Below are 19593 nucleotides of genomic sequence, written 5' to 3'. Positions count from 1 at the left end.
GAGCCCTCTGTTTATCTACAGGGCAGGTTTTCCAGTTCCCACACACACACTGTCAGCAGGGCTCAGCCCTGATCCATAGGGGCACTTCCTCTGTTGTTGACAAGGGCAGTTCCTGGCCTGTCCACTGAGTCTGTCAGTTAATGCAAAGCATGGTGGTGAGACCTACCAAACTCATCTCATCAGTGCCACCAAACATTTAGTAGATGGGAACAACTTTTAAGCCCTAGTGAGCTAGGCTGGATTCATACAGGTGCGAGGGTCTGCTGCTCCTTAACAATGTCCCGAGGCATCTAGCTTTACCAATGATACCCTTTTGAGAATGAGCCTTGCTTTCTGGAAAGGTATGTTTATTAAATCAAGCTCTGACCTCTTTGGAGCTTACAGGCAGGGTCTGCCACTCTCTGCACACATAGGCAAAATTTCCCACACTTCTCCTTCAGACAAACCCTATAATTACTGGTGCTCCACCCTGTTCTTTAAAGGGACAACTCCTCAAAATAAAACACTAAAAATACAACAATCAGACTGCTATGAACACATCCTCCACATGTGACTCCAAATACGTTTTGCAATATAAAATAATTTCATCCATTATAACAGGGTAGTCACATTATCCTATGTATACATCTCCCACATGGGTCAGCAGCAGCATTTGAATGCAGGGCTTTGGTCCCGGAGGATAGTCCTCATCTACTTCAGCTCGGGGGGCAATTGGTGGGAATGCACACCATTATGCTCCATGAGGGTCGATCCATACAGGGAGACAGGACACCCAGGCTTCCAGTGTCTTACACAACTATTTGAAAACTCACACTAGCATTCTGGGGCTCAGGGTTCCTGGGTTCTTTTTCTGGGTCTGGGAGCAGAGAGTGGGTTTGCAGTTAGAGACACCATTGCCAAATACAGTTTGATCCTTGTGGGGAATGTCTGCAGGGAGAGGACGTGGGATGTCTGGATCTAAAACCATCCGTCTCTATGGCTATGTCTACACTACAGCCTATGTCGGCAAAACTTATGTCGCTCGGGGGCGTGAATATTCCACCTCCCTGAGCGACATAAATGACACCGACATAAGGGTTCGTGTGCTCAGCGCTATGTCGGCAGGAGAAGCTGATGCTGATTATGCTTACGCTGCTCGCGGAGGTAAGTTTTTTATGCCAAGGAGAGAGCTCTCTCCCATCCGCATAGATAGTCTTCACCAGACACGCCACAGTGGCGCAGCTGGATTGGTACAGCTGCGGCACTGCAGCGCGGTACATAGAGACATGGTCTAACACTTCAGCTAAAGGACCAAGCCCATTATTACAGGATTCAACCCTGTCGCAGGGTCCCAGAGCTCGGGCTGCAGCCCAAGCCCAAATGTCTCCACAGTTTACAGCCCCGCAGCCCAAGCCTCGTGAGCCTGAGCCAGCTGACCCCTGCCAGCCCCGGCTGTTTAATTGCAGTATGGACGTCCTCAAAGATCCTCACCGTATTAGCATGTGTTATACAAGTGCAAAATTTGGGCTATCTGTTCCAAAGTGGATGCGACTTGAATTTGTTGTATTCGTGATCAATGTTCTATTCCCAGCTGCACCTGAATTGACCACAGTATGCATCTGATGAAGTGAGCTGTAGCTCACGAAAGCTCATGCTCAAATAAATTGGTTAGTCCCTAAGGTGCCACAAGTACTCCTTTTCTTTTTGCGAATACAGACTAACACGGCTGTTACTCTGAAACCTGCATTCTCTCAGTTATCTTATATGTAAAATAGGTGCATGATAATTGCCTCCTCTAAGGTAGCAGTGTGCGAATGCTGAATAAGGTTTGTGAAGGGCACAGAAATATTAACAGCACTCAGCAGAAGAGGTGGGATTAGAAGTCATGCGAGCCAGGCTTGTAGCTTAGTACCTGGTCCTTGAGGGGGCTAGGTTACAGTGTGGGGTAAGGCTGCTGTCTCTCTCAGAGAAAATGCATTACGTTTAATGAGTTCGTCGGCAGGAATGATAGCTCAGAAGAATAGATGAGTGTCACCTGGCAGGTCTGGAGGTTGCAGCGGTTTGGGAAAAGGGGCTTACCTGGAATCTTTGCTTTGCAGCTGAGCCCATTTCAGATTTTCCTTGATTTTCCTAAACTTTCACCATCGTTCATTTCCCTTCCCTTGGAGATCTCTTTCCATCCCTTTCCCCTCCTACTTTCCTTGGAGATCTCTTTCCATCCCTTTCCCCTCCTACTTTCCTAACTGCAAAAGGCTGACAGGCCTAAGAACTCTGGACCTGAAAATACCCTCACCTGACAGTGACCATAAACAGAGAGACGATCACTGAAGCCAACAGAGGTGGAATTTTCAGTGAACCAACACACATTGCATTGCTGTGGACGTTGGGCAAGAAACACTGAGAGAATCTCAGCAGCTCGCTAAGCTCGGTCTAGTCCTGTCAGTGGGTCTGAGCCATAGCATAGCCTGACATACTTGAATGTGGGGGAGAGAGAAAGAGAGAAGGCTTTGGAATAAGGAAAGAAGAACTTGCAGCCTGGGTAGACCAATAACTGAGTGTGGCTATAGCAGTGCGGCATGAGTCTGGCTTTTTGTATTCTACTCCTGACGACTGCCCTGCTGCTTGGGGAGCTCATTAAAGCCAAAATGTTCAAACCTGAGTGACTGATGTTAGTCACCTAACTAAACGGCCTGAGCTCTCTCCACACCAGACGTATCCTGGAGCAACCGAGAGCGGAATCCAGCCCACTATCACTCACAAATAAAGAACTGAGAACCTGATTCTCTTCTCACTTATGCCAGTTTTATGCAGGCTCTGATTCCATTGTAGTGAATGGTGTTACTTCTCATTTACACCAATGTAAGCATGAGCAGAATCAGGCCCTGAGTATATGTCATTCACCCGAGAAAGAGTTTTCAGGCAACATGAGTTTAGAGCTCAGTAAAACCCACGAGACAAACACAGGATATTTTCTAGCTGAAATCTGGCCCTATTGTCACTCTAGCGCTTACAGATCTTGAACGGCTGCACTCCTGTGCCTCATCCGCAGCTCTAAAGAAAATATTGGCGAGTTTAGGGCTTGCCCTACGCACAATTTTGGTACCAATATAGCTATATCGGTTTAGTTAAATTGGTGTAACCCACTATTCTAGTGTGGACACAGCTACACTGATATAAAGCTGTAAGTAAAGTTTCACTGGCCTGAACACTTTTATATGGGTGTAAATGCATGGACATCAGGCGATATAATTATGGGTACAAAGATGTGTGTAGATCAACCCTTAAAAGGTCTGTTGGCACTTAACACAGAAGTTAAGAGGAGGGATTTTCATACCTATTTTTCAGCAGCGGTGCAGCTGACCTGGTACTGCCAACAGGCTATGAGACATTAGACTTTACCTTTGTGATCGTTTTATCTGTAGAAAAGCTGTCCCTGGTGCAGGACTGAATCTTGTCTGACCTGAGCCAAAGGCAGGAGAATTTGGGGGAGTAAAAGTCTACATTTTGAAAATAATTCTGCATTTGAAAGTCGATACACTCCCATGGCTAGGAGAAGCTGCTCATAGGGTTGGAATGTCAGAATAAGATCCACAGGAGGTGGGTTGGTGGGTAGAGGGCGGGTGAATTGGTTAAAGGTGCACAATAAATTCATTCATAATACGGTATGGCAGCTTATCACATGGTTCTGCAACTGATCACATGGCTCTCACCTCCACATATACATATATAGGCATATACATGAGTTGTGTTATGTGTATATATGTGTTTCTGTGTGCATATCTAAGCCGGCCCAGATAACTTGCATCCAAAATTTTAAAAGAGCTGGCTAAGGAGCTCACTGGACCATTAATGTTGATTTTCAATAAGTCTTAGAACACAGAGGACGTTCCAGAAGACTGGAACAAATCTAATAGTGGGCCAATTTTTAAAAAAGATAAAAGGGACGACCCAAGTAGTTATAGGCCAGTCAGCCGGACATCGATCCCAGGCAAGAGAATGAAGTGGCTGATATGGGACTCGACCAATAAGGAATTAAAGGAGTGTAAAGGAATTAATGCAAATCAGCATGGCTTAATGGAAAATACATCCTGCCACACAAACTCGATATTTTTTTTTTGATGAGATTACAAATTTGGTTGGTAAAGGTAATTGTGTTGATATAATATGCTTAGACTTCTGTAAAGCATTTGACTGGATATGCATGCCATTTTGATTAAAAAAATTAGAACAATATAAAATTAACATGGCACACATTAAATGGATTAAAAACTTGCTAACTGATAGGTCTCCAAATGTAACTGTAAATGGACAGGTGTTTCCAGTGGGGTCCCGCAGGGATTGGTTCTTGGCCCTTGCACTATTTTTATCAATGACCTGGAAGAGAATACAGAAACATCACTGAATAAGTTTGCAGATGACACAAAAATTGGGGAGTAGTAAATAATGAAGAAAACAGGTCACTGATACAGAGCCATCTGGATTGCTTGGCAAGCTGGGCGCGACCAAGCTATATGCGTTTTAATATTGCTAAATATAAAGATCAAAGAATGTAGGCCATACTTATAGGATGTGGGAATCTATTATGGGAACCAGTGACTGAAAAAGATTTGGGGGTTGTGGTGGATAATCACCTGAACATGAGCTCCCAGTATTATGCTGTGGCCAAAAGAGCTAATGTGATTCTGGGATGCATAAACAGGGGAATCTAGAGTAAGAGTAGTGCAGTTATTTTACCTCACTATTTGGTACTGGTGCAACTGCTGCTGGAATACTGTGTCCAGTTCTGGTGCCCACAATTCAAGAAGGTTATTGACAAATTGGAGAGGGTTCAAAAAAGAGCTATGAGCATGTTAAAGGATTAGATAACATGCCTTATACTAATAGACTTAAAGGGATCAATCTATTTAGTTTATCAATGAGAAGGTTACAGAGGTGACTTGATTACAGCCTGTAAGTGTCTATATGGGGAATAAATATTTGACAATGGGCTCTTCAATCTAGCAGAGAAAGATAGAACATAATCCTATGGCTGGAAGTTGAAGCTAGCCAAATTCAGACTGGAAATGAGGCGTAAATGTTTAGCAGTGGTGAGAATGATTAACCATTGGAACACTTTACCGAAGCTCACAGTGAATTTTCCATCATTGACAATTTTAAAGTCAAAATTGGATATTTTCCGAACAGTTCTGCACTAGGAATTACTGTGAGGAAGTTCTATGGCCTGGGTTCTACAGGAGGTCAGACTAGATGATCCCTTCTGGCCTTGAAATCTATGAATCTATTTCACCTACTACTGAAATGCAGCCATCTGGGGTGCTAGCTCTCAGTATGGATGCTTGTTTGATTCAGTTGGTAACATACGGTAACAGGATTGTTGGAGTTATAATATTTGAGTTGCATATTTTAGTCTCTGAATTTAAAGTATTCGCTCCAGGAAGTGAATGCAACTGGTGAGGGGGTTAGTGAGGTGGTGGGGATGGAGGTGGAGGTGGGGGGGCTTAGTCCTAACACTGAAGTGTGAACTTACTAGAGGACAGTTCTCAGGGCTTTCATTCACAATTATTTGTAGCAGAGTTTGTGAAGTGAGTTTCTCTGGTTTATTTTGGTCCTAGGATATTTAATGGTATAATTATATAGCACAGGAGATATTTTATGATGTCATTTTTATAAGCCATTGCTAGCTACCTTTTTTGTAGGGTATAGATTAAAATGCACTCAAGATAAGATAAGGATTATTTGAATGAAAACAGACCCGATACTGCAGAGGTGACAAAGTCTCCTGATACTGGGTAGTGGAGCAGGTAGTTGCAGAAATCCTTTTCTCACACATGGCTATTATATTACAGGATAAAACCTTTCTTACATATGGCCCAGTACCAAAAGACAGGCCCGGAGAAAGAATGCAACAGTGAGGTTCAAATGCAATAATAATTGGGGAACTGAAGTCCTTTCTGAGGCAAAGTTCCCTGGGTGAAATTCCCCTCTGTGCCAAGGACCACCGTAATTTGAGTGTGCAACATGTCCCCATCTGTGACTGATCCAGCCTGTGCCAGTTACAGCCACATCTAGGGAGCTACAGCGTGGTAGCAGCTCGTACTTTTAACTCTGGACTACCCTGTTCAATCCCTGGTGTGTTGACGAAGCTGGCAACCATCACATATGCACAAGGGTGAATTTCACCCTAGCTGAAGCTAGTCCTGCCTCTGTTCTGCCTTGGGGCTTGTCTGCACAGAGCAGCAAAGCATGCCGAAGGGGTATTGATGTATCCTTAGGATGAAGCTAACACAAACTAGGTACCTTTTAGAGTGGGCCAGCAGGGTCTACACAGGACACTTAGAGCACAACACATTAGAGTGCCTTACAAATCACATGCCTCTAGTGCACTTTGCCAGTGCTGTGCGGACGAGCCCTCAGACTGCCTGGATATGTCTATGCAGCATTAAAAACCCGAGGCTGGCCCCTTGCCAGCTGACTCAGGCTCGTGGGGCTCGGGCTCAGGGGCTGTTTAACTGCAGTGTAGACATTCAGTACTCAGGCTGGGGCCCGGGCTAAAGGACCCTGCAAGGTGGGAGGGTCCCAGAGATAGATGGAGGTGTATGTTCAGTCTGAGCCCGAATGTCTACACTGCAATTAAACAGCCCTGTAGCCCAAGCCCCGCAAGCCCCAGTCATCTGGCACAGGCCAGCTGCGGGCATCTAATTGCAATGTAGACCTACCCACTGAGCACTCCCATGACTCAGCCTGAGTTCTGAGTTCAAAACACTCCATGATTCAGCCCTACAATAGTACTTAGCTTTTAGATAGGCTTTGCACATGGGAGTTGACTAGAGAAGGGTAGATGACACTCACATCCACACAAGTAGGGCTGCAAGGGGGAGCAGAGACACTGCCCAATTCATCTTGTGCAGAAGACTCTGGCTGACCACAACCTGGTTCCAGGAGAGCAGGTAGGCAACTAGCTGAAGAGAGCACTTTGCTGCTTCTCTGAGCAGTAAGGAAGGGTGCCTGAGGCTAGCACTTACTGCTGACTTCAGCATATACTTTAGCTGGCTAGGGGGACAGCCTGCAGCCCCTAATCCTCAATACGTGCTGGCTTGCAGATGTGGTGTGCAAAGTGCTGTGTAAGCGCAGTCCAACTTTTTGTACTTTCCTTGGCTACAGAGAGGTCAAGCCCTATTGCTTGGGTAGAGAGAGGAAGAGCCCTCTGCCCTCTTGTCCCTCAGCGCACCACCTGAGCAAAGCTGTGCACAGATATCTCCTTTCTCCCACCTCCACAGGGGAGAGGGCTCTGTTTGCTCAACGTGTCAGGGGATTGAGCGCATTGGTGAAAGGAACAGTCAGGCGACAGGTGTTTCCTGGCTCAAACAGCTGTAGTATCTTCAATCCACCAAAGGGAAAAAGAAAACCCCACAGAATAAACAGATAAGCCAACAGGTATGTAGGCAAGTGCCCTTTGGGGAACATAGTTAAGCCAAAATGATTTAGGTTTCTCCTGGAGGAGAAACCTAATCATCTCCAGCCCTTGGCACTTTATTAGCTCTTGAAGTTTGGCAAACAGTCTGAGTAATTTTTCAGCCCATCTTTTCCTGCGCATGAATTATCTGGTTGTTTGGGTCAGGAACTACCCTTGCTATGTGTTTGGGCAAGGCCAAGCACAACTGAGTGGTTCCCAGATCTGAGCTGACACCTCGAGCTGGTCAGGAATTTTCCAACTCAACGTTTTTTCTTGGGAAAATGCTGATTTGTCGAAACCAAACCTGTTTGAGGGAATGGGTCAGTTCTGACAAATCTCCCGATTTAGGGGGGGGAACCTGTGAAAAAAGAAGTTTGGGGATTGTCAAACTGTCCTATTTCAACATCCTCTAAATGAAAACTTTCATTTTTCAGTTCAAAATGAATTCTTGTTTTGAAAGTTTTAATTTATACTAAAAAAGGTCAAACCCATTAAAAAAATCAAAATCAAAACAAAATGTCTCAAAGTTACCAAACACAAAACAAAAAAATGGTTTGATTGACCCAATCCAAAATTGTTTTCAGATGATCAGATCCCCCAGATTTTCTAGATTTCAACTTTTCATCACAATTTGAGATTGGAACATTTTTTGGAAGTCTCAAAAATTCTCCTGGGACAGGAAAACTATTTCCTACCCAGCTCTCTGCTAGATATCACTACAACGATACCGATACCAATGCGAATACAATTACTAATACTAAACTGTAGTATTCTTAAATATATTTGTTTTCACAATTATTTGTGCATTTCTTTGGCATGTAATATGATGTAGAGCCAGCACTGGGAGAAATATCTATCCTTCCATCCATCCCCTATTCATCCATCCCGTATTCATCTATCCCCATACACCTCTATCTGCTTCTCTAGGGTGTCCATCATCATAGAGTCTGAGTTCCCACACAGGGGGTCTGATCCTCCTCTCATTCACACTGTGGTAAATCCAGAGCGATTCCTTTAAAATGAATGATTTCAGAGGCAAGTCAGGCCCATTGTTTTTGCATAGGCCCTCTAGGTAAACATTGCCATCCCTGTTTTAAAAGAAAACCAGAAGCCATCCTGTTTCACCATGACTCTCAAATACAGACCCTAATGCTGAGACCTTTGTGCTCACCCCATCTCTTTGTTGTAGCCACCTCTTGGCTCTCATCATCATATACAATTGTCAGCAATCTGGGGACAGGACTGTCCTTTCATTGACTGTGTGTATCACACCGAGGACAATGAAACCCAATCCCTGACTGGGGCCTCTAGGGCAGTGCTACTCAAAGTGGTGGTCCGTGGACCAGTGCCAGTCCGCGAGCCATCAGCTGCCGGTCTGCACGCACACTGGAAAAAAAAATTGCCAGTCCCCCACTTCAGATAGCTTGAGAAGCACTGGTCTAGGGGACATAATAATAATAATAATAATAATAATAATAATAATAATAATAATAATAATAATAATAATAAATAATTAATAGAATTCCTGTGGCTTCCCACAAAAACACAACCCTCTCAGAAGCTGAGATGGATTTCCTGGTGCGGTGAAAGGTAAGACATGCCTCTGAAATATTTTCTCTTCATGCTTAGCTCCCTCTGCTTATTCAAAATCAATGACCTGCTGGGCCCTGGTAATTTACAGTACATGGGCTGTAACCCATTCGTTCTCCATTAATCTTCCAGGTGGTGAGATCATTACCCTCAAGCTAAGGACAAGCCAGGCCTAATAAGGCAGGATAGTTGTCATGTCAGCTGAGTGCTCAGATAGAAAATAATATAAAAGTCATTGCGGTGAATGGTGAAGAGGGAACATAAATAGTTACTGTAAATAGGAGGACAATAAAGTCGAGGGCCCGTGTATAGACTTGGCTGTGCTCTCAATTGTATTCCAAAGAAAGGCTAATTCTGTGTATCTCCAGACAGTCTCTAGGGAGGATGTTGGAGTGGAGTGACACAAACTCCCATTAATGTCCTGGGCAACCAACTTTATTGATGGCCAGTTGGGGTGGAATAATAGAGCAGTGGCTGAGTAAAGAACAGTAACACAAACAATAATACCAACAATCCTGACTGTGACACTCCATCTGGTGAAGTGGGCGCACCTGTTTGGAGATGCAGATAAGCAGCAGGACCCCCTCTGAAACTCATCCTCCTTCTGCTCAGACACTTCACAGCCAAATCAAACAGCCCTAATTAAAGACCTCATTGTGTCCATGCGCTACACAATTGTGTTTCCATTGTGGCTCCCTTATACTGCACAGAAGCAGCTGTTTGAGTGTGTTTGCTGTGTATATTGTAGCGATGCCATCCCTGAATGGGGCAAAAGGATGAACTGATCTCTCTATAAATATCACTTTTATCTAATCTGGGAGCATGGACACTCAAATGCTTAACTCCTAATTTTATGGCTATTGCTTGGTGTCACTAGAGGGCAGAGTTGAAGTGGTTTGGGGGCCACAGCTGTATATTTTCATATCTGAACAGGTTTGGATTTCTTCAAAGTTTAAACTTAATGTTGAATTCCCTGGCTTTAGACTGTTTGTTTTCAGGTTAATGGCAACATTTGTTTAATGTTTTATACCATGGATAAACTGATATGTGCTCTCAACCCTAAATTCAGATTAACACAGCTGCCCTGGAATATAAATTATGAAAATGGTTTTTTTTTTAAACCTATACCTTCAGTTTAAGCTACCAGATAGGGTTCCTTTACCTTATCATATGTAAGTTAATTTAGTGCCAGTTGTACAATGTATATTAAATCAAACCTAAAACCCTACCAAGACAAGAGACTTCACTGCAGACACTTCTCTCCCTGAAGAGAGGACAAGAGACCAAACAATACATGACAGATATTAATCATACTGCTTAATGGAAAGACAAGGTTGGGGATGGAATATCTTTTATTGGACCAACTTCTGTTGGTGAGAGAGACGAGCTTTCGAGTTTGCACAGAACCCTGCTTCAGGTCATGAACAGAAGTTGGTCCAAAATAAAAGATATTATCTCACCCATCTTGTCTCTCTAATATCCTGGGACCAGCATGACTATAACAACACTGCATATTCCTTAATGGACTGCTGGAAGGCGCTCAGATACTCCGGTGATAAGTACCCTGAGTGCCAGGTTTGAATGACATTCCCATGGCTGTACATTAAACTCCTAAAGGATTCCTGGGATTGTTTGAAGGACGTGTTTACAGCCAAACAATTAAAGATAAACCACAATCTGTGTGACATTCAAAAAGGCAATTTGCAATGCAAAGCAGTGGCACCATCTAGACTGATAAACCTGGAACCGGTCAAATCTGAACCAGTCCAGTAAGATGGGTGCATCTTTGTGAGATAAGCTTGATGCACTTTGCATGAGAGTGCTTCGAGTTATGAGAGGGAAAGAGGGGTGTTAAGGAATTAAGACTCAGGTGCATTGGAAAAAGATTGCAGCAGTGAGTTAATTTTTTTCTTTTCAGTATCAGGATTACAGACATTAAATAGCATGTCTAGAGTTGGCCCTGAGCCACAAGTTTTGGCCATGAATCTACATTTAGGCCTGAACATCCCCAATTATTATCATAATATGGTAGCACACAGAGGCCCCAAATGAGACCCCATGGGGCTAGATGCTGTACACACACATAACAGGAAACACTCCCTGCCCCAAAGTGCTTACAGTCTGTACAGAGAGGGTGACTATCCCAAGGTCACACAGCAAGGCGGTCTCCTGATCGCCACTCCAGTGCCCTAGTGATCTGCTGAACCCAACGGCTTCCCAGGCTCACCCAACTTTCTCAGGTGTTAGTTCAGGGTCCGTTGCTAAAAGACTCCTGTCCCAAATGGCCTCTATTTCTGCAAGTACCGGAGGGTGTATTTAAGAGGTCTTGCTAGTTTCAGCAATGTAGTAAGGAACGGACTAATATTTCCTGGGACTTTATTTCACCTAAACTGCTAAGATCGAAGAAAGAAAGAAAGAAACTCTCCTAATATTGATTGAAATGTTTTCATGGACTTGGTGTTATGTGGTGTTTAGGCAGCGTGTTTGTTTGTGTTTGTTTGTTTGTTTATTTTTTGTAACTTTAATTCATATGATTTTGTATTTGGATGTAAACATCCCCCTGCCATTTTTGCAACCCAAACAATGCAGCATGCATTAGCTAGTGAACAAGAACCTGACGTTGATCTGATCAGGCTAATTCCACTGTCCAAGCTGAATGAAAAGAAGTAACATCAGCACTGGAGAGCACATTAGAATTTTAAAACATAACAATCTCGGGGGATAACAGAGGGAGTGGATTGTTTATTTTGTTTTTAAATATCTAGATGGGACAGATCTTCAGCCATGTGAAGCAGCATAGATCCACAGATTTCAAGGGAGCTGCACTGATTTACACCCACTGAGCAACTTTCCATGATTTTCAACCCATGAGTATCCTTTCGATGGATGGAACCTACAGCTGACCGTGTTAATCTTATCTGCAGTGATGTTGTAGCTGTGGATATTAGAGAAACAAGGTGTGTGATATTACCTCACCCACTCGTCGCTCTTGTTAATCTTGGGCATTTCAAGACTCTTGCCTTGTCCTCTAGTACATTTCAGTTTAGGACCCTCTTGGCCTGATATGCCAGCATCCTACCTGGCACACCGTTTGCCTAGCTTAGAGTCCGTGTCTTCCTGGAGAGACCCTTTCCTGGGGTGATTGTGGCTGACACATAGAATTGACCAAGCCAGAACAGAGTTACTAAACTAGGGGGGGGGGACCACACAGACGTTTGTTTCTTGTTTGAAAATACATGAAGAAGGCCAAGAAGAAAGGAAAAAAAATGTCAGAGATGGTCTGAGTATCCAAAGCAGGAGCTGGAGGAGGGAGGGAGTGTGGATATCTAGAGAGAGACCTGGGGACCGGCCTAGCAATGTTACCAGCAAACATACATCCCAGTGTGCAATATAGTAGGGCCAGATCCCCAGCTGGTGTAAACCACTGCAGCACCATTGACTTAAGTTAGCCCACGTGGTGGAAGCTTGAGTTTTGAGAGCAGTGGGCTGCTGTGTGAGACAGGTTGAGTTGAGCTGGAGACTGGAGCAATGCAGGCCGATGTTAGTGTTCGAGTGAACCCTTGCTGTAAAGAACCAAATGAGGGGAAGAGTGTGCCTGCCCCTGGACAGAGGGGCTGTGTGAGGCACAGGAGACAGAGGTGTGGGGAAAGATTATAGTGGTGAGGAAGACTTGGTCTGCCCAGCTGGGGCTGAAGACTCAGTTGTCTTACGTATTTCTGTTGGGCTTTGACAAAGGACTCTGTGGTTCTGGAAGGGCCGGGACTCTGCATATTGGTCTGGCTGAAGGGCCAGGACACTCTCAGGGCCACAGCTAGCCAGGCATGGGGTGGTGCGGGGGGTGCTGAGGCAGCAACTTTGCCATACCATGGTTTCACATGAAACCCACAGCACATGGGGACAAGCCAGTTGGGGAATGTGTACTGTGTCCCACACAGATATTCGCCTGGGCCTGGTGCATAGACTAAAGCTGCTTTAATGCTAATTCTACATTGCCCTGCACCAGGCCTAATCACTTACACCAGGGAAAAGTGGGTATAAAACACTCCCGTTCTGCTCTGGCAGCATTTTACATGTGCTTTGCGTAAGGGCTGGTGCAATGGAGAGTCTGATCCATTGGGCCTGACTCTCATTCACACTAGCCCCACTTTATACCAGCGCTGTGGCAGCATAAAGGAGCCTTGAAGGGGACATAAACACTCCAAGGCCTGTTACACTGCTGAAGTGATTTAAAATGGTCTTGCTGTAAAAGAGTATCAGGCCCGTTGTTTATTAATTGAAGGCTCCCACTTAGGGAGGACACAATAGTGTGAACTCGTGGAAAGCTGTGCTTTTCACTGTGCTTTGCCACTTAACAGTGCACATAGCTACAGCAGCGTACTTGGGTCTAGAGCCCCTTCATGAAATTCGTAGTGCACTTGAAAAGAACGGAGTTTCATACGGACAAACACTCTCAGAGAGTCCTGTTAACAACAGCACACCTAGCTGGGCAAATAGTGCCACAGCTCAGAGCGATTGCGAAGCTCTGGCTCAACAAATTCTGCAACACAGTCAAATACTTCTCTTTAAGATCTGCTTTGCTGGCCAAACAGTGACTAAGCAAGTTTATGATAAACATCTTCAGCTATTGGAAGGGAAAAGTAAGCAGCAAGGAAGGTGGTCCAAGGGGATGGAACTAGGGGTGATGGGATGAAATTAAAGAAAGGGAAATCCGGGCTGAAGAGCAGGGAAGTGTGTATGAAGGGGAAGAGCAGTTAGACGAGGGCATAGTTTCCCAAGGGAAGAGGTAGAAGGCCTGTCACTTGAGTCATTTGAAATTGGACTGGACAGAACTCTGCAGAATTAACATAGGAACATGGGACATGTCAGGTTGGATCACGGTGGGGGTGCATTTATTCCTGGCTCCAGTGGTGAAACTGTCTGGGGAATGGACTAGATTTGACTCTGCAGGTCACCTTTGACTCTAATGTCATGCTTCTGTATTTGGCCATCCTGAATTGTTTGGAGTTATTTTGTGTTTACTCCCCTCCCACACACACACTGGCCCCCAATATCTTTCTGCAGATCAAGCACCAGGTCACTAAAAGCCAATTCCTGCTCCTGTCAAACTAATTCAGGCATTTGCCCATTGTGGGACCAGAAGTTGGCCCTGGGACTCTCTGTGGGCCAGATCCTCATTTGGCGTTAGTCGGCCTAGCTTCACTCAAGCCAATGGACCTGCCCCAGGTTACTCTAGCTGCGGATCTGTCCCATTGTCTCTTCATTTAACAGCAGCAACAGCAAAGCATTGCTTCTGTCTGCCTGTCGCCCTGCGTCAGCGATTCGTTGGCAGCGGTTTTTCCCTCCTTCTAGGTGCATGACTCCAGAGGAGATCCCTCCAGGGCACGGGTGAGGCACTCTGGCAGGATGGGGCAGTGTGGAGGAAAATCTTGCCCGTGCCATATCCATCCTGTACAGAAACAGAGGACTTCAGTCTCCAGGGGCGTTAGGCTGGTGCCTACAACCAGAGGGAAATTCACATGGAATAAAGCAAAGGAAGAACAACACCAAACAAACAACTAACCCAGGTCCTCTCCTTCTTGGGAAATCCAGAGTTCCTCTCCTCATTCCCATCTCCTGCTCCTCTGGGGCTCAGCAGCCCGGCTGGGGTAAGGGCAGGGAGGGAGAAGAATTTTAAACACAAAACAAAGAACATCAGGGAGATAGCTAGAAAGCCTCTGTGGATTTAAATGAGAAAATGGTCATTCAGAACCTCCTCCCAAAAACCAAGGTGGGCTCAAGTCCAACCCCCCACTGGGAGATTTGCCATGAAAAAGCTGGTGTGATCTGCCCAGCCCTAGTGTTAACGTGATAAGATGCTACTTATATTTCTCCAGCCTGAGAACTTAATAGGAGAGTCAGATTCATCCCTGACATAAACCCATTGATTTAAAAGGACCTACATCATGGATGGATTTGGACCATTATGTGTACACTAGCCTTTGCGTCTCACAGGAACTGGAGATCAGAGGTCAGTCTAGTAGAGTATCCTCTCTGCCAGTGGCCAGCACTAACTGCTTCAGAGGAAGGGCAAGAAATCCCACATTTATAGAATTTTTCTTTCTTTCTTTCTTTCTTTCTTTCTTTCTTTCTTTCTTTCTTTCTTTCTTTCTTTCTTTCTTTCTTTCTTTCTTTCTTTCTTTCTTTCTTTCTGAGTCAGTTACTAATTGGCAACCAATGCATTCTGCACACACAGATTAGTCCTCATCAGCACACAGGGGCTCAAGATTCTATATGCTCTGCTCAGTTTTGATTCTGGCTGCTTCAGTCAGTCTGGCTGAGAAAGCAGCAACTGCTGAGGGCAATCAGGTGACATGACACGTTCCTCAGAATGCCCGTTGGGGAAGGATTGATCCAGATTCTGAGCCAGAGCCAAGTTTACAACTCGGGCTGGTCTCTGATCACGGCATCTAATCGGGGTTTGTTCTCTTGTGAGATCTGGGTGTGGGCCAGCTGGTTTCTCTGAAGCACAAAAGGAAGCAAGGAGTGGCCGTTTCATTCGTTTGATTTGGTACGACTTTTAGTGTCCAGATGACAGCTAGTCATCACAAACCAGACTGGGTTCCCATCCGCTGTCTGCATTAGGAGCAGCCAGCACAGTGGTGTAGTTAGACACAATATTGACACTCGCAGCAGCACTTAACCTCCATATTGTAAACTTGCCAACCCTAATGCACTGGCGTGATATCTTTAGAAACACTGTGACGTGGCTGTATCATGCCATGCAGGCTATCGCAGGGCTATTATAAGGAGGAGATAACTGGCCCAGGTGCAAGTTACAATGAACTAAGGGAGAGATTGCAGCCTCTGGCCCCATTACGTGAAGCCCTGCCTCCCGTTAGCCACGCAGGGCTGCGATGGCACACACGCTGCTTGGAAATAGCTGGACAGGTGCCACTGTCCCTGTGGTTTGAGGACAGAGGGAAAAGGTAAAATCAGAGCTCAGAGGAGAAATATTAGCCAAAATGGGCTTCCCCTCTCATCTGCCTGCGCTGCATGTGAAAGGACAACTCCTCTCACTGGCTCAGCCCCCTTGTAAACAGGCTGAGTTCAAGCACAGTTGTCAGGGGTGGGAATCCTCCCCACACAAGCCAGGATGTGACAGCTGCTATGTCCCTCTGCAGAACCATGGACACACCGTCCACACTCACCCCCACACTCCTGCTGCCTAGGGGTCAGTATGCACTCAGCCCACTGCTTGTATTACACCTTGTATCCCACCTGATCTCAGGGTATCCAGCAGCCCCAAGACGATCTGCAGGAAGCAAGTCCCTGCACCCTTCGCTATTCTGGGGGAAGCTCCAGGCCCCACTGTGAGTTCTCCCATAGTAGGAGGCAATTCCCACCCTCCCTCCATTTGGCTTGTAAGCTGAGCACATAAAATCTGCCATTGTCACAGCGAGAGGCCAACCATGGATCCCATCAGGGAATTTTTGCAGAGTTGTGACTGTCACTGCCCTATAAGCCAGAGCTCTGGCAACACCCTGGCCAAGTGCCTGGGCTCTGTGAGCATTTCTCAGCCAAGGTAACAATAAGAAAGTGCTAGTGGACACTGCCAGGCAGCATACCATTGCCTGGGGGAAACTGCTTGGAAGCGATGCCTCCGGGGGAACTGTCTGAGAAGCCATGAGGCCGAAAAAGCCATGTTGTAGGCAGCCACACCAAAGCTGGAATTTGTTAATTAACCCTGTGTCAGAGTGAGATGTTACATGTCAGAATATTCAGACACAATGGAGCATAAAATGGGGTAATAATCAAGTCCTAGAGAGCAGGAGAGACCATTCAGAGCTGCACTGCAGCGAGCAGAATGCGTCTGTGACTGCACAGTTTGTTTGCAAGACAAGGCTGATAACAGAAAAACGGAGGGGCTGAAGCCTTCAGGGACATTAAACCTGAAAGCTAAGAATTTAGCTCAGGCCTAGAAGAGCTGAAAGAAGAATTTAACCTCTGTGTAGAACAGCTATGGCAGATAAAGAGGATGCTGTGAAAATAAAACTCCTTTGTTACCTGATTGGAGAAAGGAGGAGAGAGATAAATGAGACCCTGTGCGCAGAAATTACCCAAGCTCAATGCACTTTAGAAGCAATAATGGGCTGTTTGGATGCTCACTGTAAACCCAGGAAGAAAGAAATGGTGGAACGATATCATTTCTTTACTTGAGATCAAGGAGCCGGGGAGGATGTAGATGAGTATGGCACTGATTTAAAAGTGCTACCAGCCAGCTGCAATTTTGGAAATATTAAAGATTCATTGATAAAAGACCGCATGGCGTGTGGGATACGAGACTCGCAAGTGGGAGCAGTTGCTGAGGGAAGCTGACTTAACTTTGGGGAAAAGCTTGGTGATATTGAGGGCTTCGGAGCTACCCAAAGAGAGGATCAGACCCCTGGCAGGGCAGTCAGCAGACTGTAAGAAAGCGAAATAAAAACCAGATACAACATCAGTAGATGGCAATGGTTCAGACACATGCAAGTACTGTGGGAGAAAACATGTAAGTCAGAAAGAAAAGTGTCTGGCTTATGGAAAAAATTCCAGATCTGTGACAAATGTAATCATTTTGCAGCCAAGTGTTTGTCCAGAGAGAAGAAAAACAAATCCAAGGTACACACAGTAACTGAAGAGAGGAACAGTGGGTAGAAGGACTTTATGTGAGTGACCAAACAGATGGTAAACCCAGCGCAAGGAGACCCTAGTAAGCACTAGAAACAGTTGTATGCAGCCATATTACTTGGGAAGAAAGTGGTATGATTTCAATTAGATGGTGGCACAAGTTGTAACATTATCTCAGTCAGCCTGTGAACCCTGACGTATTGTTGGAAGAGACCAATGTGAAGCCAGTTAAACTGCCAAAAAGAAAAGTACCTGTTGCATTCATACAGGCATAGGCGCCAACACAGGAAAAAGGTAGCAGGTGCTTAGCACTCGCCAGCAGCCAGCTCCCCGCCGCCCACCCAGCGCCTCCCGCCCACCGGCGGCCCAGGGCCTCCTGCCCACCGCGGTCAACTCCTTCCCGGGGGGCAGGAGGTGCTGCGGGGGAAGGAGGAAGCGGGGACAAGGTGCTCTTGTGGGAGGGGGTGGAACTAGGCGGGAAGAGGCAGGGTGGGGTGGAGTGGGGGTGTGAAGAAGTGAGGTGGGGGTAGGGCCTGGGGCAGAGCGGGGGACTGAGCACCCCTGGGGCCTGGAGGAAGCCAGCGCCTGTGACTACAGCCACTGAAAGGCGAACTACAGAATCATGGAATTATGCAACCTGTAGAGAAGAGTACAGCCTGAATGAACCGTCTTGTGGGAGTAAAAAAGCTGTCCAGAAACTGAGACTATGCATAGACTCAAAGCCTTTAGACAAAGCTTTGAAATGGAACCATTTCCCTCTGCCTACAATTGAGGATATATTACCAGATCTGTCTAAAGCAAGAATTTTTGCAGTGTGCCATGTAAAGTATTAATTCTGTCTTGTCGGACTGGATGAAGAATCCAGTTACTTGACAACCATCGTGTCTCCACTTGGGAGATACTGATGGTTAAGGATGCAGTGGGAATCAGTCTGGCATCAGAGGTATTCCAGAGGCGATTGACCAAGCATTGGAGGGCCTGACGGGAATGCGGACAATAGCAGATGATGTGCTGATAGTGTGAGAGAGTGATAAAACAGAACAAGCACAACAAGATTGTGACTACAAATTACTACATTTTTTTCAGAGATGCAGACTGAAGAATATTAAATTGAACTTAGACACGCTTAGACCTCCCAAGGACTGAAAGTAGATCCAGAGAAAGTGAGGACAGAGAAATGCCAAGACCCAGTGACATTAAAGGAGTCCAGATATTCATGGGAATGGTCAATTATTTAGCAAGGTTTTGCAACTATCTGTCTGAGAAATGAGAGATCCTGAGACAGCTGATACATCGAGACATCTTATGGGCGTGGAAGGACCAACATGAGCAAGCATTCAGGAAAGTGAAAGAGATGACTGGGAGGGCTCCAATTTTGAAAGACTGCAACACAGAGGAGTTCCTAATACTGCAATATGATATAGCTGATTAGGGTCTGGGGGCTACCATGTTGCAAGGGGGATAAGCTGTTTCATCTGCAAGCAAAGCATTGTCCGTGACAGAGAAGGGCCATGTTCAAACTGAAAAGAAGTATGAGCAATACTCTTTGGAATGGAAAAAAATTCACCAATCCAGCTATGGTTGCATCATGGACATACAATCTGACCCTAAACCTCTCAAAGGCATTTGGAGAAAGCCATTACTCAGTGCATCAAAGCACTTACAGCAGATGATGATCTGACTGCAGAGGTACACCGTATAGATCAAGTATTGCCCAGGCAAAGATTAGGTGTTGGTGGACACCTTGAGCCATGCATACCTGCCAGAACCCAACAAAGAAGGACCAGAGGTGGAGACAATAAATATGGTACAGGACTTACCTCTCAGAAGAAAGCCTCTCAGAAGAAAGGCTGAGAGAAATATAGAGAGGTACAGAGCAAGACAGAATGCTGTCGACATTGAAACTCAGAATCCTACAACAATGG

Source organism: Natator depressus, chromosome 21 (assembly GCF_965152275.1).
Source record: "Natator depressus isolate rNatDep1 chromosome 21, rNatDep2.hap1, whole genome shotgun sequence".
NCBI classification, from domain to species: Eukaryota; Metazoa; Chordata; order Testudines; family Cheloniidae; genus Natator; species Natator depressus.
The sequence above is the reverse complement of the archived record's forward strand: the minus strand, read 5'-3'. Positions refer to the sequence as shown.